General features: G+C 39.5%; 1 protein-coding gene across 3 annotated transcripts in view; it reads left to right on the forward strand.

The window, feature by feature from the left end:
- Positions 1 to 27139, forward strand: part of SH3RF1 (SH3 domain containing ring finger 1) — a 177612-nt gene that overhangs the window by 36520 nt on the left and 113953 nt on the right. The gene's annotated exons all lie outside the window — the stretch shown is intronic.

The raw sequence follows: 27139 nt of genomic DNA on the forward strand, positions 1-27139 counted from the left end.
TTAGAGTACAAAAAAACCAAAAAAATACAGGTAGATTCTTGTAGTAAATATCATTGTAATGATCTATTGGAAATGGGATGAGGGTGTTTCCAAACAATGCCAGTCAGTGCTTTCTACCAAAGCTGTGCTGTGAGGTATAGCAGAGTCTATTAAATGGCAAGTCCAGTGTTAGGAGTGTGTTAATTAATTCTCACCCATGAAAGCAGCTGTTAGGATATCATTGTTTAGATGTAAATGTTCTTCACCCAAATGAACTTCACCAAAATGTTCTGAAGTTGCTATGTTCTGAAGTTGCTATGCTATTTGAGGAGTTATGTTTTAATTTGCTTCAGGGGAGAACTGGAAGACCATAGTATTTGGTCTGAGATCGTATTCTAAACCAGGGTTTCTCAACCTCACACTCTTGACATTTTAGACTGAATAATTCTTTTTAGGGGGTGGGGAGGGTGTTTCTTCTGTGCATTCTAGGATACTTAACAGCATACCTGGTATCTACCCACTAGATGCTGGTGGTACATTCCTTCTGGATCCCCTGATTAATTATCAGTTGGGACAATTAAAAAAATTGACATTGTCACATGTTCTTGGCAGGTGGGGTTGAGCAAAATTGCCCCCGGTGGAGATCCACTGTTCTAGGATAATTTGTATGAGGACACTGCTTTCTCAGGGGTGTTCTGGTGGACTAAACAGACACTGAGAGTTAACAGAGTGACGTCGGAAAGGAAAAACAACAACAACAAAAAATCAGGAGTGCTTTTCAGCTGTGAATCAGAATGGCAGTTGGAGGGTATCTCAGAATACAGAATGGGGAAGCAGATGGTAACTAACAGGGACAGAAAGTGGTTTATAGCCGCTCTGAGGCAGGGGTGGAAATAGAGAAATCATGGGGGAAGGAAGACCCTCAGACTTACCTGAAAGCTAGATTTTCAATTATGTCTCTTAATGAAATGTCAGCTTGTAAGGGCAGAGCTGACAAGTAAGAAAGAGTAATGGTTCTGTGAAATAATAGGGTAGAGGGAGGTGGTTTGCTGATTAAGTTGCTCATTATCTGGAGGCAATGAAGAAAATAGTCAATGAATTATTGCGGTCAAATATAACTTCCATTTTTCCAGAAGCCAAACAACCAAAGCCATCTAAGACAACCAGATTTGTTTTTTATGACTTACAGTGACAATTCCTGTTTATCAATGAGTTAAATGAAGTAAAGTGTAATGCAATGAGTTAATAGATATAAAACACTTTGAAAAGTACCTGTCCTGTGATAAGCCTTCAATAAATGTTAGTTATCAATGGCTGTTGAAATGATGACTATGAATGATCATATTCAATATAGTTTTAGTTTTAAATTATTTTATTCTAATTCTTTGAAATTTGGTAATTATTTTATAATATATATGCTACTGTACATGTTGACTTCCAGATAACCAGAATATTAAGCAGAATATCCCATTTACCAACTGTTCTGAGTAAACCATGGTTTACTTTTTTTTTTTTTGAGATGGAATCTTGCTCTGTTGCCCAGGCTGGAGTGCAGTGGCATGATCTCGGCTCACTGCAACCTCTGCCTCCTGGGTTCAAGTGATTCCCCTCCCTCAGCCTCCTGAGTAGCTGGAATTAGAGGCACCTGCCATGCCTGGCTAATTTTTGTATTTTTAGTAGAGATGGGGTTTTGCCACGTTGGCCAGGCTGGTCTTGAACTCCTAACCTTAGGTGATCCACCTGCCTTGGCCTCCCAAAGTTCTGGGATTACAGGTGTGAGCCACCGTGCTGGGCCCAGTTTACTGTTAATATAATCTGCTGCATACGAAGGCTTGATATTTACAACCAGGCAGTTCACACTACTGGTCAGCAGACGAGTAGATTATATGTTCAGAGTTTAGGGATTAAACTGAAGTCCTGCTTATTTATTTGATGGGCATGAACCTTATTTGTGGCTTTGAAGTGTATCACTGAAGAGGGGTAAAAACATATCTAGTAGCAGCCATTTTTCAGGATTAAAGCACAGTTTATCAAAATTTGCCCAATCAACTCCATTTTATTTAGCTATGATATGTTCCATGCTGTTACAGCCAGAAAGTATCTGATTATTAACTCAAGTAAACTTGAATTCATTTGCTCCAGCCAAACTACTGCTCTGGGATAGGATGTGACCAAAGTTTGTACTTTATTTTAATCTCTAGGGATTGGAGAGAAAGGGCCAGTGGGATGAGAAGTCTTGGATTCTGGAGGCCATTTCAGCCTTTTATTCATTATTATGTGACTTTGGGCAAGTCTTGTGATCTTTCTGAAGTTCCGTTTCATATCCATTACAAGTGGATAACAGTTCTTACTCCACAAAGAGTTATGGTAACAGTGAACTAATTTCGAAGACACTGTCTGAAACATGAAGCTCACTGTTTCTAGTTTCTGCTTCCTCCATTTCATTCTTCACATTGCTCTGGTGGTCTTTCCCAAATGTGGATTTGAACATCATTCCCTTTTAAAGTTCCTTAACAATAGTCCGGAAATTTTAGCCCTGTCTCCAAGAGCCTGTTGGATCTGATATCCTTTCTTGCCTCACAGATGCTTACTAGCCCTTATACTGGCCACCATGGCAATGCAGTGTTTAAAATGCTCTAAGCCAGTTCCTGTATACCTGGCTTTGCAAACTGTCCTGTCCTGCAGTGCCTGTCTACCTAACCAGAAACCTGGTCTGTTGCTCTCTCCCTTCAGTGGAGACAGTGAGGTCTTCCTTTTTGCTAATACTATGTCTGGGATATGTCTCCATTAGAGGAAAAAATTTTAAACTGTTGAAATATTTTTTTCCCCTTCTCCTTCTAGACTAACAGGTTTTTAAAGACAGGACCTAATACTTATGTATCTTTGAATGTCCAGTGTCAAATAGCACCTGACATATAGTAGGTATTTGATGAATATTAGGTGAATGAGTCAGTAATTGAAAACAGAGGGTTCACGCAGAAGTAAAAAGAGGCATTAGTTGTCCAGGTGATTTGGAAGGGAGCAGTAATGCATAGTGGGTGGTTATGTTGGATGGAGGAGTGAGTATTCTATAGCAGCTTTGAGCAAAAACTAATCTTAGTTATTTAGAATCTTGAGTGTAGGAGAAATTTATTTTCCTTTTTATTTATTTATTTAAAAAAAATTTTTTTTTGAGACAGAGTCTCGCTGTGTCACCCAGACTGGAGTACAGTGGTGCGATCTTGGCTCACTGCAACCTCTGCCTCCTGGGTTCAAGCGATTCTCCTGCCTCAGCCTCCCGAGTAGCTGGGATTACAGGTGTGCGCCACCATGTCTGGCTAATTTTTGTATTTTTAGTAGAGATGGGGTTTCACCATATTGGTCAGGCTGGTCTCGAACTCCTGACCTTGTGATCTGCCTGCCTCAGCCCCCCAGAGTGCTGGGATTACAGGCATGAGCCACCGCACCCAGCCTTATTTTCCTTTTTATTTATGAGTAACAAATTTGGGATAACAAACATGACCAGAAATAGTAGAGTAAGAACAACAATAATGTAATAATGGGCCACATTTATGGAATGCTTATGTGCCAGTACTATTCTAAGTGCTTTGTATACTTTAACCCAGTTAATTCTCACAACAACCCCATGAAGTAAGTATTACGACAACCTTCTATTTACAGATGAAGAAATTTTGGGAAGGTAAGTAGCCTTCCTATGCCCTAGCACTGGTGGCCTTTTCATTACATTTTAGCACCTCGCAGGAGTGGACCAAGACACTGTTTTTCAACCTTTTGATCCTATTGTTTATACTTGAGGGCTATACACTTAAAAAATAATTGTCATTTTAATAGAATTTTTTAGAGGAGGACTCAGTAATTTTTTTTTTTTTTTTTTTTTTTTTGAGGCGGTGTCTCACTCTGTCATCTACACTGGAGTGCAATGGCACGATCTCGGCTCACTGCAACCTCTACCTCCCGGGTTCAAATGATTCTCCTTCAGCTTCCTGAGTAGTTGGGACTACAGGTGTATGCCACCACGCCCAGTTAATTTGTGTAGTTTTAGTAGAAATGGGGTTTCACCATGTTGGCCAGGCTGGTCTTGAACTCCTGACCTCAGGTGATCTGCCCATCTTGGCCTCCCAAAGTGATGGGAATACGGGTGTAAGTCACTGCGTCCAGCGTGGAATCCGTAATATTTGAATAATTGATACTTAATATTTTTAGCTTTGAGATTTTTATTTTAGACTGAAATATTTCTAGATTTTATAGAAAAACAAATGGAGACTATTTAAAGGAAATCTCCCATCTCTTCAGAATTAACCTTAATTCCTTTTGATTGAATATCGATTACTTTGTATGAAGGAAAACATATTCTGAAATGATTTTCATGAATCTGTTTCTTGCTTATGTGTACTGGATGGAACATTCACAGCTCTATTTGAGGGTCAGTATTTTGAATGACATACATTTGGATTCTTTATAAACATGGGTAGGTTCATTTAGCTGTGCACCATTTAAAGTCATATTGAATTAAACATTGTTTTTTATTTTATTTTTATTTTTGAAACAGAGTCTCACTCTATTGCCCAGGCTGGAGCAGCGTGATCTTGGCTCACTGCAGCCTCCGCCCCTAGGTTCAAGCAGTTCTCCTGCCTCAGCCTCCCGAGTAGCTGGGATTACAGGCGTGCACCACCACGCCCGGCTAATTTTTGTATTTTTAGTAGAGACGGGGTTTCACCATGTTGACCAGACTAGTCTTGAACTCCTGAACTCAAATGATCCACTGGTCTCCACCTCCTAAAGTGTTGGGATTACAGGCATGAACCACCTCACCTGGCCAAGCATTCGTTTTTTAAATGACCCACTCATATAAATACAATTAGAGACAGCAGAGCCTTTTCATATTTGTTTTGTTTCAAGTAGATTTTAATCATAGTTGCAATTTGGCATTGATTTGACATTTAATATTTGGAATGCCTTTCATCTGTCCGTATACTCCCAGGAGCATAAAGTGGGGTTGGTTTTGTTCCCAGCTGTGATGAATAAGCTGTGGGGCTTACTCATGAGTAATACTCTGGAGATATGCTCTACATTAGTATTCACTTCTCACTTTCTTGCCTCAGCCCAGGTTATTTATAGGGATGTTAGGAAAACGTTCTGAAAACAGTGATGTTAAGCAAAGTTAGAGGACTTTTAACACTTAGTATGCATTGTGACCCTCTAAAAGGGAGGCATGGTATATGTCCTTTTCCAAATGTATGTGGCTATCGAATAGGGGTTTTTTTTTTTTTGTTTTTTTGGGGGGTGGTATACCAATTTATGTTTCCAAGTGTTCTAAGGAACACAATTTGGGAAACAAAAAAAAAAAAAAAAGGGCCGGGCGCGGTGGCTCAAGCCTGTAATCCCAGCACTTTGGGAGGCCGAGACGGGCGGATCACGAGGTCAGGAGATCGAGACCATCCTGGCTAACACAGTGAAACCCCGTCTCTACTAAAAATACAAAAAATTAGCCGGGCGTGGTGGCGGCGCCTGTAGTCCCAACTACTCGGGAGGCTGAGGCAGGAGAATGGCGTAAACCCGGGAGGCGGAGCTTGCAGTGAGCCCAGATCGCGCCACTGCACTCCAGCCTGGGCGACAGAGCGAGACTCCGCCTCAAAAAAAAAAAAAAAAAAAAAAAAGAAATCGTGTTGTACAATAAAGTATTATATTTAGATTGCTGTTTTGAAGAGTCAGAAAATTGTTCCTCTGATTGTTATTAAAGATGATGACCTACAAAAGTATTGGAGAATTGGGTTAAGTTTGACAAAAGAACTGTTTTTAATTAAATTCAAAATGTTAATTATTCTAGGTAAATCTCAATAAAAAAAGAATTATAAAGATGAACTCAGTTTTCCACAAGCCACTGCACTCCAGCCTGGGCCGCAGAACGAGATCCTCTCTCAAAACAGAAAACAAAAAACAAAGAAAAACTCTTAAATATGATTATAGAACATATCAAACCCTGTAAACTAAAAGAACTGTTTTCTGGTGGGACTGTCATGCCTGTTTAAAAAAAAAAAATACGTCAGGTTAAGCTATTTTCAGGTTTGCACTCTTGGAACCATCTGGAATTTTTTTTTTTTTTTGGAAAACATTTATTTTTGGTTTTTTAAAGTAAAATTCTAACATTACAAAATTCTAGGAGACACTTGTGGAAGTATTCATTAGAATTAGTCTAGAATTATCAAATTAGGGCAGGGAAATCTAAAGAACTTTTGGGTATGGGTATGGTATATGTCTGTGAGTCTGTATGAAAAATAAAATAGAAGTTGACGGATGATTACATGCTGCAGTAGGCAGACTAATGTGTCATTCCCTTTCCCTCCCCTCAAGATGTTTACATCCTAATCCCCAGAGCCTATGAATGTGTTATTACATGGCAAAGAGTTAAGGTTGCTAATCAGCTGACCTGGAGAGGAGATGCTGATTCTGGGTTATTTGGATGAGTCCAGTGTAATCACAGGGACTTTTGGAAGTGGAAGAGGGAGGCAGAAGACAAGGTCCAAGTGATGTTGTGTGATGAGGAACTCAACCTGCTGTTGAAGATGGAGGAAGGGGCCCCAAGCCAAGTGATGCAGGCAGCCTCTGGAAGCTGGAAAAGGCAAGCGAACAGATTTTTCCCCTAGAGCCTCCAGGAAAAAAAAAAAAAAACAGCACTGCCAACACGTTGATTTTAGCTCAGAGAGACCCATTTTGGACTTCTGACCTCCAGAACTGCAAGATAACAAATTTGTGTTACCTTAAGCCATGAAGTTTGTGCTAATTTGTTACAGCAGCCGTGGGAAACACATGTCTACTGAAATGTGTTAGATGGTCCACTTGTGTTTGAAGACTATCTGCCTGTGTAGGCAATATTTTCTAGTGCAGATTTTTAATTCTTGCAGAAGGTACACATTTAGAATATGTACTTAATACATATTCTGTTCAATGATGGTCTGCTCACTGTTCCTGGAAACAGCTGACAAAATAGAATAGGGAGATAACTACGTGAACAAAACTAGTAGTTAAAAATGCATTATGTTACTTTTATAGGAAATGAAACCCTTAATAAAATTCAGATCAGGCATTTGGGATTCTGAATCACTTCATGACTCTGATTTGTAGAGTTCCCTTCATTCGCTCTTGTGACATTATTTTGAAAAATTTCTCTTCCTGAATTGAAAAATGCAGTAAATTCTGTTCTTGTGTCCAGGGATGGTATGTCTTCCTATGGGAAATTCCAGTGTCTATCTCATAACCCTTTGACATTCCCCTTAAAAGTAACTGGGTCTGGCTTCGATGGGCACTGTTCTATGGCTGGAGATATGTGGTCTCTCTACTTGTAAGTTGTTTCCAGGCCACTGGTAGAGAAAGGCACACACAGAGAGTAATTGTAGATCTGTATGGTAGTATAGTAAAATAAATAATGCATAGATGTTATGGAACACCCAGGGATCCCAGCTACCCCTGCCAAATGTTGTTTCAGAATATCAAATGCTAATTCTGATTTTAGACATTCTATTGCTGTGGGCTCCATTACAAGTTCTAAAGCATAAATTCCAACTCTATACCTGATACCTGTTAAGACAACTACATATTTTTGTAGTCCATGGATAATACATGAATCACTTTGTTGTGTATCTATCTGTGAAAGATGAAATATTTGGTGATAAATACAGCTTATTCAAGGGGAACATTTTTCAAATGCATATAAGAAATAGGGAATAGTTGTTTTTCATTTGCCATTTCAAATTTTTTAGTGTTTAATTCAGAGTTTTTTGGAAATAGGTTATTGATTGCTGTTATAGTCTAATGATTTTTGTTATTTCCTATTATCATTTTCTAATTGGAATTAATTAAACTCTTGGTTCTTTCTTAAGTGTTTTTTTTTTTTTTTCAAGGCAAGGTGTTGCTCTGTCGCCCGGGCTGGAGTGCAGTGGCATGATGGCAGCTTACTGAAGCCTCAACCTCCTGGGCTCAAGCAATCCTCCTGCCTCAGTCTCCCGAGTATGTAGGACTAGAGATGTGTGCCACCATGCCTGGATAGTTTTTCACTTTTTATAGAGACAGAGTCTTGTTATGTTGACCAGGCTGGTCTCAAACTCTTGGCCCCAAGTGATCCTCCCATCTCAGCCTACCAAAGTGCTGGGATTACAGGCATGAGCCACTATGCCTGGCCTCTTATGTATTTTTAAAAACAGTTAGGTGACTGAGGTAGTACAATTTAGATTTAGAATTAGGTGACTAATGCTAGGCTCACGCATTCAATTCATCATCCCAATCACGGTTATTATAAGACTTTAGCTTCGCTGACAGTTTTGGCATACTGTATAAAATACATTTACAAAGATAGATTTTATTATTTACAATAGTTTCCTATAAAATTGATGGTGCATTGTGGCCAATTTTTAAAAAAGCTCCTGGCTTAAAGTCATTTGCTGCTGTTGTGTGCCTTTTTTGGGGTGGGGGTAAGGAATGGTTAAATGAGATTAGCATGGGCTTTGATGATCTCATTAATTACTTAGTTTATGTATTCTGATCTTTCTTGCTCTTTTTTTTTTTATTTTAAATCAGGCTCCCTCAAATTTTTCTTCATTGTAGCATTCCATGTATTTTGCTTTTTACTGCTATGGAATGGTAGTGTTATGGTGACCAGGAAAACCTTGATATGTAGACATGACAACTGTGATGAAAAGCAGGATTCTTTTGATTTATGAATTTGCAACTGAATTATAAATGTCAAGTAACTGTGAAAGACAAACCAAGTGGGAGTTTAAGTTAATTTCAGAAACAAAATACAGTCTTTTATCTATGGCGTGATTTGCCTTGTCTGGGGGGTTCTTCATTCACTTACCAAAGGTACTTATCCACCTACCTCTTTCATTCATATTAAGTGCATAAACAAAAGAGACAAACTATGAGTCACAACATTTGGTTGTTCTGATGTCACGACATTAAGTAGAATAATGGCATTAGTCAGAATATTGTTTCTCCTAGAAGTGGTTATCAGAAGTGTGTTGCTATATATATAGTAGTTTTATTCATTGTCTCCTCTGTTTGAGGGGGTTGACAGCAACATGGCAGCCACGCTTGATCACCTTCCCTTATCTGCCAGAGGAACAGGTGTCCCTTCCTCTTTCTAAGGGTAACATGTCTCTGCTCATCTCTTCTGTTTTCTTGTCGTTGGTGGGTCATATCATCCTGCAACTTCAATCTCTCCACTGGATTCTTCTCTTTAAGCCCCACAAGTTAATTATTTTCACTTTTAAGACACACACTTACCCAACCTTCCTTCAACTCTGCTACTCCTTCAAGCTACCATCACTTTTATCACTTTCCTTTTAGAACCAATCCTTGAAAAATAGTGTAGGCTCATCCACATTTCCTCAGACTGACTCACTTCCTTTAACACTGCAGTCACCTTTCTGTCTTGATGAAACTGCAGTCTTGACAGTCTCCTGACTGGAGACAGTCTTGAGAGTCTCCAGACTCTCTTAGTCACAAAATCCATTGGCCTTTTACCCAGTTTGCCCTCCTTTACATCTGTGCTTTTAAACTTCTTGCACACAGCATGATTCTTGAAATGGCTTCTTCCCTTCCTCATGTCCCTAGCGTTCTATCTAAGATGTTTTGTGAGGTCTGCCTTTTCTCTGGTGGTGATCCTCTTTCCCTCTCGTGACTTTAGATGTCACCATCTTGCTTATAACTCCTAAACAATTGCCTCCAGCCCTCACTTGTGCTGCAGCTCTGGTTCCACAAATCCAGCTGACTTTCCTACCTGTGAGGTCGGCCAGCATTCAAACCCAGTAAGTCTGAAGCTGAAGCAGGTCGTACTACCTTCCTTTTCAAATCCTCTTCTCCTTTCATGATGCTTAGCTTTGGTCATGTCCCTGTCATCTCTTTGTTGCCCAGGATTAAATCTCAGGGTCAGCTGATCATTAACTGGCACTAACCTTGTCTTGGTGATACCTTTTTTCTTTTTTTTGAGACGGAGTCTCGCTCTGTCACCCAGGCTGGAGTGCAGTGGCCGGATCTCAGCTCACTGCAAGCTCCGCCTCCCGGGTTCACGCCATTCTCCTGCCTCAGCCTCCCGAGTAGCTGGGACTACAGGCGCCTGCCACCTCGCCCGGCTAATTTTTTTTTGTATTTTTTAGTAGAGACGGGGTTTCACTGTGTTAGCCAGGATAGTCTCGATCTCCTGACCTCGTGATCCGCCCGTCTCGGCCTCCCAAAGTGCTGGGATTACAGGCTTGAGCCACCGCGCCCGGCCGTCTTGGTGATACCTTTTGAATTCATCAATGCAGAGCTTTGCTCTCTTTACTGCCAGGCATGTGGTGATTGGTCTCTCTCTGTCTGAGCTGGTCTCCCTCTTTTTAGTCTCTCCTCTTTCCTAACTGCTGTTGGATTACTCTGCTTAAAGTATGAAACCCTTGAGCACCCTGTTACCTACAGAATGAGACTCCATGTCCCTTGGGCTGGCTTTCTAGGCCCTCAGGGATCTGGCCCAATTTTCCATTCCAACCTCATGTTTGACTTCCCCTCTTTAATACTCTGCTCCAGCTAGGTGAAGTCACATTAGGCAAATCCTGATGACTTAGTCTTCAAGATCCCCCACATCTTATTACATCTGAGCACCTCCCCAAGGCAAGCTGTCATAATCTTCTATATTACTGCAATAGTCTTGTACCTGGTTATCCCTGCAGCTACTGTTACCCGCTGGAGCCAGTTTTCCATATAGTAGACAAAGACATTTTTTAAAGATAGAAATTAGAAGTCGGGGGCGGTGACTCACGCCTGTAATCCCAGCACTTTGGGAGGCCGAGGCAGGCGGATCATCTGAGGCCAGTAGTTCGAGACCAGCCTGGCCAACATGGCGAAACCCCGTCTCTACTAAAAATACAAAAATTAGCCCGGCATAGTGGCGTGAGCCTGTAATCCCAGCTACTTGGGAGTCTAAGGCAGGAGAATCGCTTGAACCCGGGAGGTGGAGGTTGCAGTGAGCTGAGATCACACCACTACACTCCAGCCTGGACCACAGAGCAAGGTTCCATCTCAAAAAAAAAAAAAAAAAAAAAAGGAAATTAGATCATGGCCTTATTGAAATAGGCAATATATCATTTCATTTCCTCTGTTTATAGCTCTCTACTGGCTTCTTCCTTACACTCCGAACAAAATCATATTTATGACCACAAGGCCATACAGGATCTGTCTCAGTGGTTCTCATTGGGAGGTACTGCCTGCTTCCTGTCCCTCATAGGCGTGTTTAGAAATTAGTGGAGCTTGTTGGCATTTAGTGCCACAAGGGCCATGATGCTAAATGCAACAAGACCACAGTATTCTGCCCCAAATGTCAATGGTGCCTTTAAGGAGAAACACTCGTTTTCACCTCTACTTATCTTTCCAGCAACATCTCTTACCTCTTTGGTTCATGTATTCTCTTCCAGCTACACTGACCTTCTAGCTGTTCTTAAATATACCCAGCTGTTCTGCCCCAGGGTTTTTGCCTGTACTTTTTTGGCTCCCCTCCTTAGGATCACCTCTTCTCCACTTGAATCCAGTCTCTGCTCACATATCACATTCTTATTGATTACCTGTCTCCACCCACTGTGCTCTTACCCTGGTTTATTTTTGTTTGTGCTTATCACAACCTGAAATTAACTTCTATAATTATTTGTTGATATGTTTGCCCATCACCCCATTAGAAAGTAAGCTCTTTTAGATGTTTGAACATGGAAAGAAGGAAATAATTTTAAAAAGGAAAGTAAGCTCCAAGCAATCAGTGACTGCCCGTCTTATTCGTGGTGTGTCATGGTGTATCTCCCATATCTGGGACCATATGTTCAGTAAACATTTGTTGACTGAATGAGTGAGCAGATGTCTCACCCCTGCCTGCCTCATGCTCTGGTTTCCCTCTCTTTTCTTACCTATCCATAGTGTACTTTGTTTGCATCTCTAATTCCTACCCATCGTTTTAGGGCCATTTTAGCCACCACCCCTTTCACATTGCCTTCTCTGATCTTGCCAGTTCCTCATAACTCTCATAGAACATGATGTGTATTTCTTATTATACGTGCTGCATTTTGTTGAGAGGTGTGGTGGCTTATATTTCTATCTTCCCTTCTGATCCATGCTTAGTGACCATTGCATGTTATTATCCCTACATGCTGAGCACAGCACCTTGGACTTGATGAGGGTCTGTTACCTGTCGATGGAATGAATAGATGTTCTTTTATGTCTTCCTGGCAGAAAAGCCCAGGAAGGTCCGGGGTCAGTGGCTTAAAGTGAGTCTCCATGTTGGAGGACTCATGCCGCTTGGGAAGGCAGAGGAAGTTGGAGGCAATGTCACGTGTGTTTCCCGCCTTGTGAAGAGCTGCCGCTGGGCAAATCACAAGGGGCGCCACGTGGTGCCTCATAAAAATCCATGTGAGGACAGAGGTGCTGTCCACATAGGCATTTATAGCCACCCATTTGGTTTCATAGACAGCTGAGAACTCGCCATTTTAGAACTGAGTTTTCTTAGCTGAACTCATGTATTGGAAGTGTGGTTGGGAGCAGGAAGGAATAAACATGTTCCATTAAAGTTAAAGTGTCACAAAATAGAGTTGTTAATGTAAATTCTTTCTCACTTTTAGTTGTAAAATGCGTTTTAGAAGGTGAAAGATTAACAAGGGAAGCAATAAACTGACTGAAATTTGTCCTCAGATTACTATTCCACTTTTATTGAAGGAGACTTTGTTATTATTTTGTTATAGTGTTTATCTAACGATGTTATTAATTTGGAATGAAATTCTGTTATCTTAAATTCCTCTTAGGAAGTTGTCAAAATATACGGAACAGTTAATGATACATATATATGTATTTTTTAGACTTGAGTCTCGCTCTGTCACCCAGGCTGGAATGCAGTGGTGCAATCTCAGCTCACTGCAACCTCCACCTCCCAGGTTCAAGCAGTTCTCCTGCCTCAGCCTCCCAAGTAGCTGTGACTACAGGTGCCCACCACCACGCCTGGCTAATTTTTTGTATTTTTAGTAGAGACGGGGTTTCACCATGTTCACCAGGCTGATCTCTAACTCCTGACCTCAAGTGATCTGCCTGCCTCAGCCTCCCAAAGTCCTGGGATTACAGGCGTGAGCCACCATGCCCAGCCTAATGATTTATAATTTAAGAGCATATTATAATTGTCACATTACTAATATTCTATTGCAGTATCTTTGCCTTGGGCAGAAGATAAGCCTACGTTTAAGAAAACCCAAAAAGATGGATTTAATGTATATTATTATTACATAGTAGACACCTACACTTGATAATGTGTAGATAGATGTTCAAGGAAAAACTATTCGTAGTGATTTTTTTGGATGGATGAGGGGAGAAAGACTTACTTTGAAAAGTTTTTATTACGTAGTCTATTATTACTCTAGTCTATCCACTTAAGCAAAAAGGTTATACTTTAGCTTAACCGTTCACTGTTTGTACTATGTAAAGATTTTGGGTCTTTACATAGCCTGCTAATAAAAGGCTATCAGAGTTGTAGAATTCAGATATTACATAAGTGATGAATTTTAAAATTCAGGGCAAATTTTAGGGGGTAAAAGATGAAGTGTTTTGTCATCTAGGATTTAACAGTTAACTTTTTTTTATTATCAGACATAAACTATGTTGCCTTTATTTTACAGATTACAAGGTATGTTGTAAGGAGCATAGTGTTTATCAGTTAAAATGAAGTGCTATCATAAAGAACATTTTAGCCTAATGCATGTCTTTGATTGAACTTTCTTTTCCAATGTTAATGTTTTCAGACGTTTCTCAGAACTGAGTTGTTGGTATAACTGATTATGGTATATCTTATGCTATACACTATTTTTCTTTCATAGGGATCAGACCCAGCAAGTTGGGTAATTTTAAGAGTTTTGTTTTTGTGGAACCTAGGTCTTAAAAGTACTTCCAACCACATGTCATCTGGATGAGGACTCAGCTGGTTGATCGTCTATCACAGTTTGTTGGAAAGAGCTATTTTTTTACATTCATATGCTTCTCAGAGTTCTGTTTGTAAACATTGTCAGGAGCAGAGAGTGTTCGGGATCTTCCACTTGAAAGAAAAATGACAAAAAGCATCAAATCACTGCTTGACTTGCCTGCGGTTTTGTGTTCAGCCTTTCGTCTTAATGCCATTGAGGATTACTCTAGCTCACTAGAGACCACAGAATGATGTTGTGTCAGCAAATCGAAAACAGTGTAAAATGCTATGTGCACCTCTCATTTCTGATTAACTACCTGAGACCTTTTCACATTAAAGTTTAGTTGTGTTTCAACTCTTTCGACACAAGATGTTCAAAGACCATGTACTTTTAACTAAACCAGAATTGTTTGTCTGCTAAACTTCTGCCTTGAAGGCAAATCTAACCTGTGCCTGACCTTTAATCTTATTAATTTTAACAAAAATCATGACCTCTTCAATGACTTTGTTTTTGGAAATTATAAATACTAACCGAATAAAATGTATGAATTTTTAGATTTTTGCTCCAGATTGCGTTTCCATGTAATTTCACATGGCTGTGTACATTACACACCAGTGTATAGTAACGTATTGTTAGTACGTTCAAGCTTTGTGTTGCATGATGGTAACTATAGAGTTTGCGGGTCAGTTGTTTGACAGAGGAATCCAGTAGAGTGAAAGCTAATCCCATTGAGCTGGGTGCCCAGGTGCCCAGACTGCTGGAAGTGGGGCAGGATTGGGAATTGCTAAAATCTCTCTGAAGGCTAGGCAGGGGCTGCTCTCATGAAAGAAAGCAAGTGTTCCCCACCCCCAACACCCTCCCCACTGCCCAGTCCACACTTGCCAAAATATGCACTCTAAATGTACTAGAAAAAGGAAAATTTATCCTGTGGAGGAGAGGATCAAACAGAAGTTCTCTGGGTTCTTTCATTTTTGACCGAGGAAAGCTAGCGTAAATATTTAATCATAGAACTTGTGAAGGAACATGTATTTAAACTGAAATTTATTCTTCTTCAGTTTTCATGTGAAGTGTCAGCTAGCTGTGACACCACTTGACATTTTTTTCTTCCAGTTATGGTTATGAGAAGTTCATAGAAAAGGAAGAAATATATGTGAATTAAAATTTCATTATTAAAGCAGTCAAAATTATGCACATTTTATAACAAAACTATTCCTTGCATTAGTTACTTTTTTCTAAGTTACCAATAGACAATGAAAAATGAGGCATGTTGGTAGACGGATGATTCACTTTGACTGATTTGAAATAATTGTGCTATTTCTTTGCAGCAAACCCATGTTTCTCCTTTCTCTTTTCTTTTTTTCCTCTTCTGTCTTTCCTGTAATTTAGAGTACCACACGCTAGTTTGTACTGATTGCCTGGAAGTTGATTGCTAATAACAAACTGTCTATCCAAGTATCATTTTAGTCATTTGAGACAAAATAAAAATCTAGGAATAAAAGGCATGACATTTAAGTGAATAATGATTGCATACAGGGTGACATGTAAATAATTGATTCTCTAATAATTAATGAGAGAAAGTAGTAGAGGAATACAAACGAAGAAGTATTCTCACCTATAAAATTTATAAACCCCTGGTTTGAACAGCAAGAATGCATGAACACACACAGTTCTTGAGTTCTTTGAGTAATTACAGCAGCTGTCTGCTGGCCCTCTGCCTGCAAATAGGCCTGAAGGAAATAGAAAACAGTAGACAAAGAAGAACAAACACAAGCTGCCCCATATACACCATCCCTCAAATATATGGTTAGAGATCTCAGAGGAGAGTACATTAGTTTTGGGGGTTTTGGGGTTTTTTTGTAAGCGAATAATCTCTGATAGCTTTGAAATAGTTTCTTTTAGGAGGAAAAACCTGAAAATAAAGTAATGACTCCTTTATTGGAAATAAGGTGTTGTCATGGGTGAATATATACCTAACTGGAGTTTGTTACGCCAAATACCAGAGCCCCTTTTAAAATTTCTGTAATTTTTATTAAATATTTTCTTAAGTACATCAAGTACTTCTTACATTGATTGAACAGAAACGACTTGGCGTACATTAACCCTCTCTTGATGATTCAGGATTGTCAGTATGTATACTCATGATTGCACCTTGTCTTAATACAGACTCTGGGGTTTTCTTTGTCTTCTGTAGAGGTTAGCTGTCCCCTCTTCCGCTGGTCTTATGCTTGCATCTGTCAGCTCATTCTAATTTTTGTATGACTGGGAAATCAGATAATTAAGCTTACTGTGAATTCTCTGTTATGTAAGAAAGGTTATTAAGGAGCTTGAGTCTGGTAACTTTGTGGGAAGTTGTATTTGGATGGAGGAATCATGATTCCTTGCGTATTTTAGAGAGCAAAGTCTTAGAAGTCTGACTTCTAAATATTGTAAATTATTATATATTGAAGGTACCTTGAAAGAATCATTGACTCCCAATTACTTAAAGCAAAATTTTACTTCTAGATTACTTTTACTTAACATTTTTTATTCTTTTTTTTTTTTTTTTTTTGAGACGGAGTCTCCCTCTGTCGCCCAGGCTGGAGTGCAGTGGCGGGATCTCAGCTCAGTGCAAGCTCCGCCTCCCGGGTTCACGCCATTCTCCTGCCTCAGCCTCCCTAGTAGCTGGGACTACAGGTGCCCGCCACCACGCCCAGCTAGTTTTTGTATTTTTTTTAACAGAGACGGGGTTTCACCTGTGTTAGCCAGGATGGTCTCGATCTCCTGACCTCGTGATCCGCCCGTCTCGGCCTCCCAAAGTGCTGGGATTACAGGCTTGAGCCACCACGCCCGGCCAACATTTTTTATTCTTAAATGCTTCTTTCCATGAATGAATCAATTAATTTGTGTATTTATTAAGTATGACGCTACCTAGTTTGCGTACCTGCATATGTATTTCAGTACTAGCTTTCACCAGCTATAAAAAAGGCAATAATGCTCTAATTCTTAAATTTAGTCTTTGGCTTTATCTGCGTTTTGGATTGAGATGGTGGTGTTCACTTTTGGTGCCTGCTCTGCAGCCCCCCTTCCCTGTGAGCAACTGAATCTTATCCCCAGGCTCTCCTGGCTCCAGGGAAAGGGTAAAAGGAGTTTTTGCACCAGGTCAGTGTTTTGCTTTTGTTTTGGGGGCAAATATATATATATAAAATATATATATACATATATAAAAATATATATTTATATTCTGTGTTATATATAAACATATTCTATATTATAGATAGAATAAACATGTTTATTAAATTTACATATATTACATATATCATTAACATATACTGATATATGCATAATCAATATATAATATATTAATATGTGTCACACACATGCATATATATACATTTAAGATAAAAATGACTATATCAAACTCAATTCTGATGCAAACCCTGGCTACTGCTTATTCCCCATAGGGATAATAGCATTCACATTTGAATTAATTTCTTGCTGGAAATTAAATCTAGAAGAGTATTATTTGTGTTGTGATGATTTGGAAAACCATATGTATGTTCTCAGGGAAATTGAAGAGACCCAGTGGCTTCGATCGGTGAAGCTGGAAAACATTTTTTCCCTCATTAAACTTTTTTTTGTTTTTTGGTAAAATGTGCCTAAGACCTAGCATTTTAAAGTATACAGTTCTGTGGCATTAAGTACATGAACATTGTTGAGTGACCATCACTAGCCAGCATCCATCTGTAGAGTTTTTTAGCTTCCCCAGCTAAAACTGTACCCATTAAACAGTAACTCCCTATTCCTTTCTCCCAGGCCAGTGTTTTATTCCTCATATCTGATGCTCAGCTAGCCAGGACCTTGTAGCCCTTTGCCTTATTCCTTTGTCCAGAACCCCTGGTTTAGTAACTTGTCTTGTACACTTTTCAGGTTTGGGCTTTTCTTTCTGTCTCTAGTACTTCCTATTCTTTCAGTTACCCCTGAGTTCCAGACTAGTGTCCTGGGCCCTTTTGCCAACTGACTTTCCTTGATTTTGTCTCCTGTTACCTGCCTTGATTTCCTGTTTCTCTCACCTGGTGACACACATTTCTGATGGTGACAGCTTTGTTGGACCAGTTCTCTGTTGCCCAGTGGCAAGCTTTAGTGTTCTGCTCGTTGGCTTCTAGATTTCTTCCCAGGTCAGTCTGCTCTTCCCACAATTGCCTTTACTTCTGGGGTCAGGTCTAGTGCTAGTCCTGTCCAGCCAACCCAGCTCAGGGTGTTGAACCAAGCCTTGTCTGACTATATAAGAAATAGCAAGAATATTTAAAATTTCAGACTTGCTTTTTTTTTTTTTTTTTGAGGCAGGGTCTCATTTTGTCACCCAGCTGGAGTGCAATAGCACGGTCTTGGCTCACTGCAGCCTCAACCTCCTGGGCTCAAGCAATCCTCTCACCCCAGCTCCCCAAGTAACTGGGACTACAGGCATGTACCACTGCACCTGATTTTATATATATATATATATATATATATATATATATTTTGTAATTTTTGTAGAGATGGGGTTTTGCCATGTTGCTCAGGCTGGTCTCAAACTCCTGAGCTCAAGTGATCCATCTGCCTCGGCCTCCCAAAGTGCTAGGATTAAAGGCATGAGCCACTGCGCCTAGCCGAAACTCACTTTTTAAAAATGGAAGACCATGGGAAGTGTACCGCACAAGGTACTAGATAGTATTTTGCTTTATTTTAAGTTGTGACGTTGAAAAATGAAATATCAAATTGTCAGAAATATAAATAGAAGGAAAAATACTAAAGACAATTAACTAGCTTTCTAAAAATTATTTTTGAATTAGTGATTTTTGGGTGAGATGGGGTCTCACTTCATTACCCAGGCTAGTCTCAAATCACTTTGAGCTTAATTGATTTTTCCACCTCAGCTTCCCAGAGTTCTCGGATTATGGGGGTGAGCAACTATCCTTGGCTGAGAAAGCATTTCTTATTTCTGAACAGACATTTATGTGCTCCATGGTAGTAATTGCATAGATTTTATTTATATTCACAACAACAATAAAAGGAGCAAGAACAGTTATGGAAAATTTTAGCCAGAAAATATATCTCAAAATCTTCTAGAAAAAAATTAAAAATAGCTGAATATCTTTAATTTAGATCTCATGAAGACAAATAATAAAAATTTTTAAATGCTTAAACTTCATAATTTACAATTATAATTTCCAAAAATTATAATTTCCAATTTTTTCGAAGCTTTTTCAGAATATAGACTTTTATTTTTATTTCTTTATTTTTTTCCAAATGTGTTATAACAAACTAAGAATATGGACTTCTAAAGATTCAATAGTAATATTTTGCCTGCCTTAAACTACTGATGCAAATATAGCTAACATATATCACAGATACTACATTGCCTGACTGTTAGGCTGGGCATGGTGGCTCATGCCTATAATCCCACCACTTTGGGAGGCCAAGGTGGGCAGATCTCTTGAGCCCAGGAGTTTAAGACCAGCCTGGGCAACATGACAAAACCTTGTCTCTACAAAATATACAAAAATTAACCAGGCGTGTTGGTGTGTGCCTGTGGTCCCAGCTGCTTGGGGAGTTGGAGCAGCAGGATTGTTTGAGCTCAGGAGGTTGAGGCTGCAGTGAGCCATGATTGCATCCCTGCAGCCCAGTCTGTGTGATGAAGTCAGACCCTTCACACTTCACACACCCAGGGAGTTACAAACAAGCAAACAAAAAACAAAACAAAAAATACATTACTTGACTATTAGAAAACAAATTAGTGTCCCACATATTTACAGATAACAAATCTGTGAATTTGATGTTTCGGAGAGAAATATAATGAAACTTCAATAATAAACAAAACTGAGGGAAGTGAAGAGACAATCCGTATAGGTCTATATTTATTAAAGAGATTTAAGCAGTAATTAATAGCCTTCCAAAACAGAAATCCCCAGACCCAGATGTAATTCTACTAAACACTGAAGGAAGAAATTATACCAATTCTCTACGGTCTCTTTCAGAAGACAGATGCAGAAGGAATACTTTGTAACTTACTCTATGAGGCCAGCATTAACCTAATACCAAAACCAGATAAAGACATTACAAGAAAAGGAACTGCAATATCTGTCATGAACATAGATGTATAAATCTTACCAAAATATTGTCCAATCAGATGCAACAATGTGTAAAAGAATTATACACCATGACCAAATGGAATTTATCCTAAGTATGCAAGGCTGGTTCAGGATTGAAAAATCAATTAATGTAATCCATCACAGCAGCAAGCTAAAGAAGAAAAACTATATGGTCATACCAGTAGATGCAGAAAAACTATATGGTCATACTAGTAGATGCAGAATTTGACCAAAATCAGCACCCATTCATGATAAAAACTGGCAGTAAACTAGCAATAGAGGGAACTACCTCAACTTGATAAAAAAAAATCTACCTTAAATCCTACAGATAACAACATACTTAATGGAGAAAAGAGAAGCTTTCTCATTAAGGTCAGGAACAAGACAAAGATGTCCCCTCTCACCACTTTTTTTCAACATTATACAGGAAGTCGTAGCTAATGTTATAAGACAAAGAAAAGGAAAGGTATAAAGATTGGAAAGGAAGACATAAAAATGTCTTTGTTTACAGATGACATGATCATGTACATAGAAAATCCAAAAGAGCTGACAACAAAACTCCTGAAAGTTTTTTTAGTCCTTGTTAGTCAATTAGCAATGTTGCAGGATACAAGATTAATATACAAAAGCCAATCACTTTTCTATGTGGCATCAACAAGTGAAACTAGAAATTAAAAACACATTGCCATTTACATTAGCACCTAAAAAAATGAATACTTATATATACACACACACACACACACACACATGGACCTATGTACTAATAGCTATAAATCTAACAAAACTTCCAATATCTGTGCGAGGAAAACTACAAAACTCTGATGAAAGAAATAAAAAACAAATAAATGGAGAGAGAATCCATGTTCGTGGATAGGAAAGCTCAATATTGTCAAGATGTCAGGTTTTTTTCCAACTTGATCTATAGATTCAACACAATCCCAATCAAAATCCAAACAAGTTGTTTTGTGGATGTTTTAGTCCATTTTTGCATCACTATAAAGGAATATCTGAGGCTGGGTAATTTATAAAGAAAAAAAGGTTTAATTGGCTCACAGTCCTGCAGGCTGTACTGAAAGCATGGTGCCGGCATCTGCCTGGCTTCTGGTGAGGCCTCAGGGAGCTTTTACTCACGGCAGACAATGAAGTGGGAGCACGTACCTCACATGGCAAGAGCAGAAGCAAGAGAGTGAGGGAGGGGGTGTCACACACTTTTAAACAGCCAGATCTCATGAGAGCTCACTCATTATTGCAAGGACAGTACCAAGCTAATCCTGAGAGATCCGCCCCCATGACCCAAACACTTCTCTCCAGGCCCCACCTCCAACATTGAGGATTAAATTTCAACATGAGATTTGGAGGGGACAGACATCCAAACTATATCAGTGTATATTGACAAACTGATTCTGAAGTTTATATGAAGAGGCAAAAACCCCAGAATAGCCTACACAATATTGAAGGAGAAAAACAAACTAAGAGGACTCACACTGTCCAATTTCAAGACGTATGGTAAAGCTGTAGTAATCAAGCCAGTGTGGTGTTAGTGAAAGAAAGACAAACTAGATTAATGAACTAGATTAGAGAGCCCAGAAATAGACCCACATAAATATAGTCAAGTGATCTTTTGACAAAGGAGCAAAAATAAGAGAACGGAGAAAAGACAGTATTTTCAACAAATGCTGCTGGAGTAACTGGACATTCACATGCAAAAAATGAATCTAGAAACAGACTTTATACCCTTCACAAAAATTAATTCAAAATGGATCATAGACCTGAATGTAAAACACAAAACTATAAAACTCCTAGAAGAGAAAATCTGGATGAACTTAGATTTGGTGGTGACTTTTTAGATGCATTCTAAAGACACATTATTTGAAAGAAACATTCAATAAGCTGAAATTCATTAAAGTTAACTCTGCTCTGGAGAAGACACTGCCAAGAGAGTACGAGGCAAGTTACAGACTAGGAGAAGATATTTGTGAAAGATATATCTGATAAAGGACTGTTAGCTAAAATGTACAATGTAGAAAGAACTCTCAAAACTCAATAGTAAGAAAATGAATCATCGGATTGAAAAAGTGGGCAAAAGACCAGAACAGACACTTCACCAAAGTAGATATACATATGGCATATGAAAAGATGCTTCACTCACATGTCATTAGGGAATGGAAATTAAAGTGAGATACCACCATCTACCTATTAGAATGGCATAAATCCAGAACACTGACACCCCTAAATGCTGGTAAGAATGTGGATCAACAGGAATTCTCATTCATTGCAGGTGGGAATGCAAAATGGTACAGTCACTTTGGAAGACAGTTTGATGGTCTTACAAAACGAAACATACTCTTACTATATGATCTAGTGCATTGCCTCGTGTTTGCCTAAGTTAATTGAAAACTTATGTCTTTATAAACACCTGCACATGGATGTTTATAACAACTTTACTCATACCTGCCAAAACTTGGAAGCAGCCAAGATGTCCTTTGAACTATATGACATTCTGGAAAAAGCAAAACTATGAGATAGTAAAAAGATCAGTGGTTGCCAGAAGTTAAGGGGCAGGGAGAATGAATAAGTTGAACACAAGAGGATTTTTTTGAACACTGAAATTGCTCTGTATGATTCTGTCATGGTGGATACCTGTGATTAACTATTTGTCCAAAACCATGGCATAGAACATGAAGAGTGAACCCTGATGTAAACTGTGGACTTAGGTTGATGATGCTTGTCAATGTAGGTTCACTGACTGTAAGAAATGTACCCCTTTGGTTAGGGATATTGATTGTAGGAGAGGCTGTGCTTGTCTGTGTTTAGGAGTATATGGCAACTCTCTGTACTTTCTGCTCAGTTTTGCTGTGAACCTAAAACTGCTCTAAAAGAGTCTTTTTAAAAGGGAAAAAAATGGAAAGAAATTATGAAAAGGGAAAAAACATATAGATACTTGCTTAAATATTAAAAAGTCCTGGGATTATTGTGTCATTCTCTTGTATCAAGCCAGAAAGTTTTACTTTTTCTTTGTAATTGATTAAATATTTCAGATAATCTTTTAGAAATTAGAATATAGGCCAGGCACAGTGGCTCACACCTGTAATCCCAGCACTTTGGGAGGCTGAGGTGGGCAGATACCTGAGGTCGGGAGATCAAGACCAGCCTGACCAACATGGAGAAACCCCATCTCTACTAAAAATACAGAATTAGCTGGGCATGGTGGTGCACGCTTGTAATCCCAGCTACTCGGGAGGCTGAGGCAGGAGAATCACTTGAACCCGGGAGACGGGGGTTGCGGTGAGCTGATATCGTGCACTCCGGCCTGGGCAACAAGAGTGAAATTCCATCTCAAAAAAAAAAAAAAAAAAAAAAATTAGAAAACAAGATCTTATAGAAACTTTTATTTATTACTCCCAACATTATTAACAAAAAACTAAGTAGTGGAATGACAGGCGAAATGATTAGTTACATTTGGGAAAAAACATAAAACACTGGCTTTTGCAATTTTTCTTATATTTTCATTACATTGAAAAGCCCCCTCTCCAAGAGATGGTATCAGGAGTGCAGTTATCCAGATGGTGACTTGGGATGGAGTCAGTGTGATGTGCCAGTTTGACTGGCATCTGACAAATTCTCTGACATATACTGAAATAAAACTTGAGAATATTTTCATCCATAAACCACACACATACATTCACACATCTGTATCTAGGCTTTAATTGTTCATAGCATTTCCCCCCTTTTAATTATGAAAAATGCTCTAGAAGCACTCAGGCCTTCATTTGAATTGTACTAAGTACAGTTTAGACTAGTCCCTTATTCATAGCAGACAAGTGCTATTGTGATAACCTGCTTATTCTGAGTTCTCCAGGGAGAGCTGGTAGCTTGGTGTTCTTTGATTTAGTTTCTTCCTCTTTTTTTTTTTTTTGAGACGGAGTCTTGCTCTGTCACCCAAGCTGGAGTGCAGTGGCCCAATCTTGGCTCACTGCAAGCTCCGCCTCCCGGATTCACACCATTCTCCTGCCTCAGCTTCCTGAGTAGCTGAGACTACAGACATCTGCCACCACGCCCAGCTAATTTTTTGTATTTTTAGTAGACAGGGTTTCACCGTGTTAGCCAGGATGGTCTCGATCTCCTGACCTGGTGATCCACCCGCCTCAGCCTCCCAAAGTGTTGGGATTACAGGCGTGAGCCACCGCGCCCAGCTAGTTTCTTCTTTGGAGAATGGGTCATAATACTAAATCCTGGTCACCACAGGACAGTAGAGATTTTTTATGGGATTTTGGGTTTAAGGATATAAGTGTTTTGTCTTTTTTTTTTTTTTTTTTTTTTGAGACGGAGTCTTGCTCTGTGCCCCAGGCTGGAGTGCAGTAGCGCGATCTCGGCTCATGCAAGCTCCGCCCCCCTGGGTTCACGCTGTTCTCCTGCCTCAGCCTCCAGAGTAGCTGGGACTACAGGCGCCCGCCACCTCGCCCGGCTAATTTTCTTGTATTTTTAGTAGAGAGTGGGTTTCACCGTGTTAGCCAGGATGGTCTCGATCTCCTGACCTCATGATCCGCCCGTCTCGGCCTCCCAAAGTGCTGGGATTACAGGCTTGAGCCACCGCGCCCGGCCAAGTGTTTTGTCTTTTGCCCTTATTTACATTGTTCTATAAAAATCCATTTTGAGAAAGTGGGGTTTTTTGAGAACATTAAAGCTGCATCACAAAAATTAAGTAATAATTGCGCTAAATTATGCATATGTTAAAAGTAAAACCTTACACAAATGAAATTGTGTAAAGAACAACTTGCAAATCGGGCAGTCCCCGAGCCAGAATAGGTTGAGAGAGACTCCGGTGCTGTGCATGGTTGAAGGTTTGTGGACAGAGAAAGGAAAGTGATGTACAGAAAATGGAACTGAGGTACAGAAACAACTGTCTTCATTACAGCTTGATGTTTTGAACCTTATTTGAATATGATATGAACAATTGGCTGCCTTTAATTGGCTGAAACTCAGTGATTGACACAAGGGTAGGTTACAGTCTTTTTACACATCCAGTCAGGTCACAGTTCATTATGCACAGAGAAACTTTTAGGCAGAACCTAAAATACATGTTTAGGCTAAACTGAATTTAACATGTTATTATGAAAAGAAAATATTTTGCATACATAATTTAATTCTATTTTAGTAGGGTTTTATTTAATTTTAAAAGAGGCTTACACCACTTTTGGAAGTAATAGATTAAAATCTGCATACTGTTTCACTGTAATTTATAGAATTAGCATTTATTCAAATTTTTGCACCATTCTACAAATAATCATAGGTTAAAGCATATCTAGAGTATTAGCCAAGCAGTCATATAGGATGTTTTGTCTTCATGTGAATTAGGAGGTAAAGCTCACAGTTTTCAAATGCAAATAATTCTTCATGGTAAGATGATGCAAATATGTAAGAGAAATAAATATTGAAAGGAGAGTAGGAGGGAAAGGCAAGAGGAGAGAAGGGTAAAATAGCAGAGAGACTCCAGATGGAGGTGAGGAGGAGATGCATTCGTGAGAGAGGAAGGCAGGAAAGGACCTATCAGAATAGAGGTTTGAGAACTAATAAAATGGCATGAAGAGTCTGGGCATGGTGCCTTATGCCTGTGGTTCCACCACTTTGGGAGGCCAAGACAGGCATATTGCTTGAGCTCAGGAATTTGAGACCAGCCTGGGCAACATGGCGAACCCCATCTCTACAAAAAAAAAAAAAAAACCACAAAAAACCCAAGAATTAGCTGTGTGTGGTGACATGTGCCTGTAGTCCCAGCTACTTGGGTGACTAGGGAGAGAGGATCGCTTGAGCCTGAGAGGTCAAGGCTGCAGTGAGCTGTGATTGTGTCATTGCACTCCAGCCTGGGCAACAGAGTGAGACCCAGTCTCCAAAAATAAAAAAAAGGGCATGAAGAAAAAGCAGTTAACACTTATTGCATGCCATGAATTGCAGCAACACTTTCTGGTACATTACAGTGTTATCTATCTTATTATCTTCATTTTACAGATAAGCAAACTTGACTATATTTATGTCACAGTGTGAGTTAATGGTGGGACCAGGGTTTGAACTCATACTGTTTACTTTTCTAATAGTGCTTACTGACTCTCACCGTGAGCTAATGTTGATACTGAAAATACTACAATTACAAGCAAGATACGGTCCCTGTCCTCACTCTGTTATTCCAGTGGGGAAGGTGGACTGTTATAGGTGCTGTAGGATGAGGAATGTAGTAGGAGAGTTCCCGGGGGACGATACCTTAAACTGACTTGGCATCAAGGAAAGCATCGCGGATAAAGTGGATCCTTATCTGAGAACTGAAGGACAAGTTGACTGAGAGGACGCTGTCTTTTTCTATAACTTGCTGCCTCATTTTTTTTTTTTTTTTTTTAAAGACAGGGTCTCGCTCTGTCACCCAGGCTGGAGTGCAGTGGCGTGATCTCAGCTCACTGCAACCTCCGCCTCCTGGGTTCAAGCGATTCTCCTGCCTCACCCTCCTGAGTAGCTGGGATCACAGTTGCGTGCCACCACGTCTGGCTGATTTTTGTATTTTTAGTAGAGATGGGTTTTCTGTTGGCCAGGCTGGTCTTGAATTCCTGACCTCAAGTGATCACCTGCCTCAGCCTCCCAAAGTGCTGGAATTACAGGTGTGAGCCACCGTGCCCTGCCCTACTGCCTCATTTTTTATTTTGTTTGGTGTGTTTTTCATCTTTTGTCTCATTTTCTTTCTTTCTTTCTTTCTTTTTTTTTTTTCAGTCCCTTGCTTATAGTCACAGTAACTATCTTGAGAAAAGTTCTCAAATCTTTATTTATGCCCAGGGGTTTCTTCGTAGGCCCACGCCTACTTCTTGGCTTTCCCTTGAATTACAAAGGACTTGAAATGAATGTTGGGTAGCTTTCCAGGAGCTGGACCTGAATGAAGGAGGCAGAGAGATAAGGCAAGCTTATCTGATGCAGCTGCACACTACATGTTTGATGCCTGTTTCAAAACTCTGTGTGTGTCATCTCCTTTTCTCCTTGGGGCACTAAGACAGAGTGTAATTGGTATAACTAAGATGACTAATTGCCTTTTAGATTATATGTTCTTAATTTAGTAATTAGGAA

Source organism: Papio anubis, chromosome 3, assembly GCF_008728515.1.
Source record: "Papio anubis isolate 15944 chromosome 3, Panubis1.0, whole genome shotgun sequence".
NCBI classification, from domain to species: domain Eukaryota; kingdom Metazoa; phylum Chordata; class Mammalia; order Primates; family Cercopithecidae; genus Papio; species Papio anubis.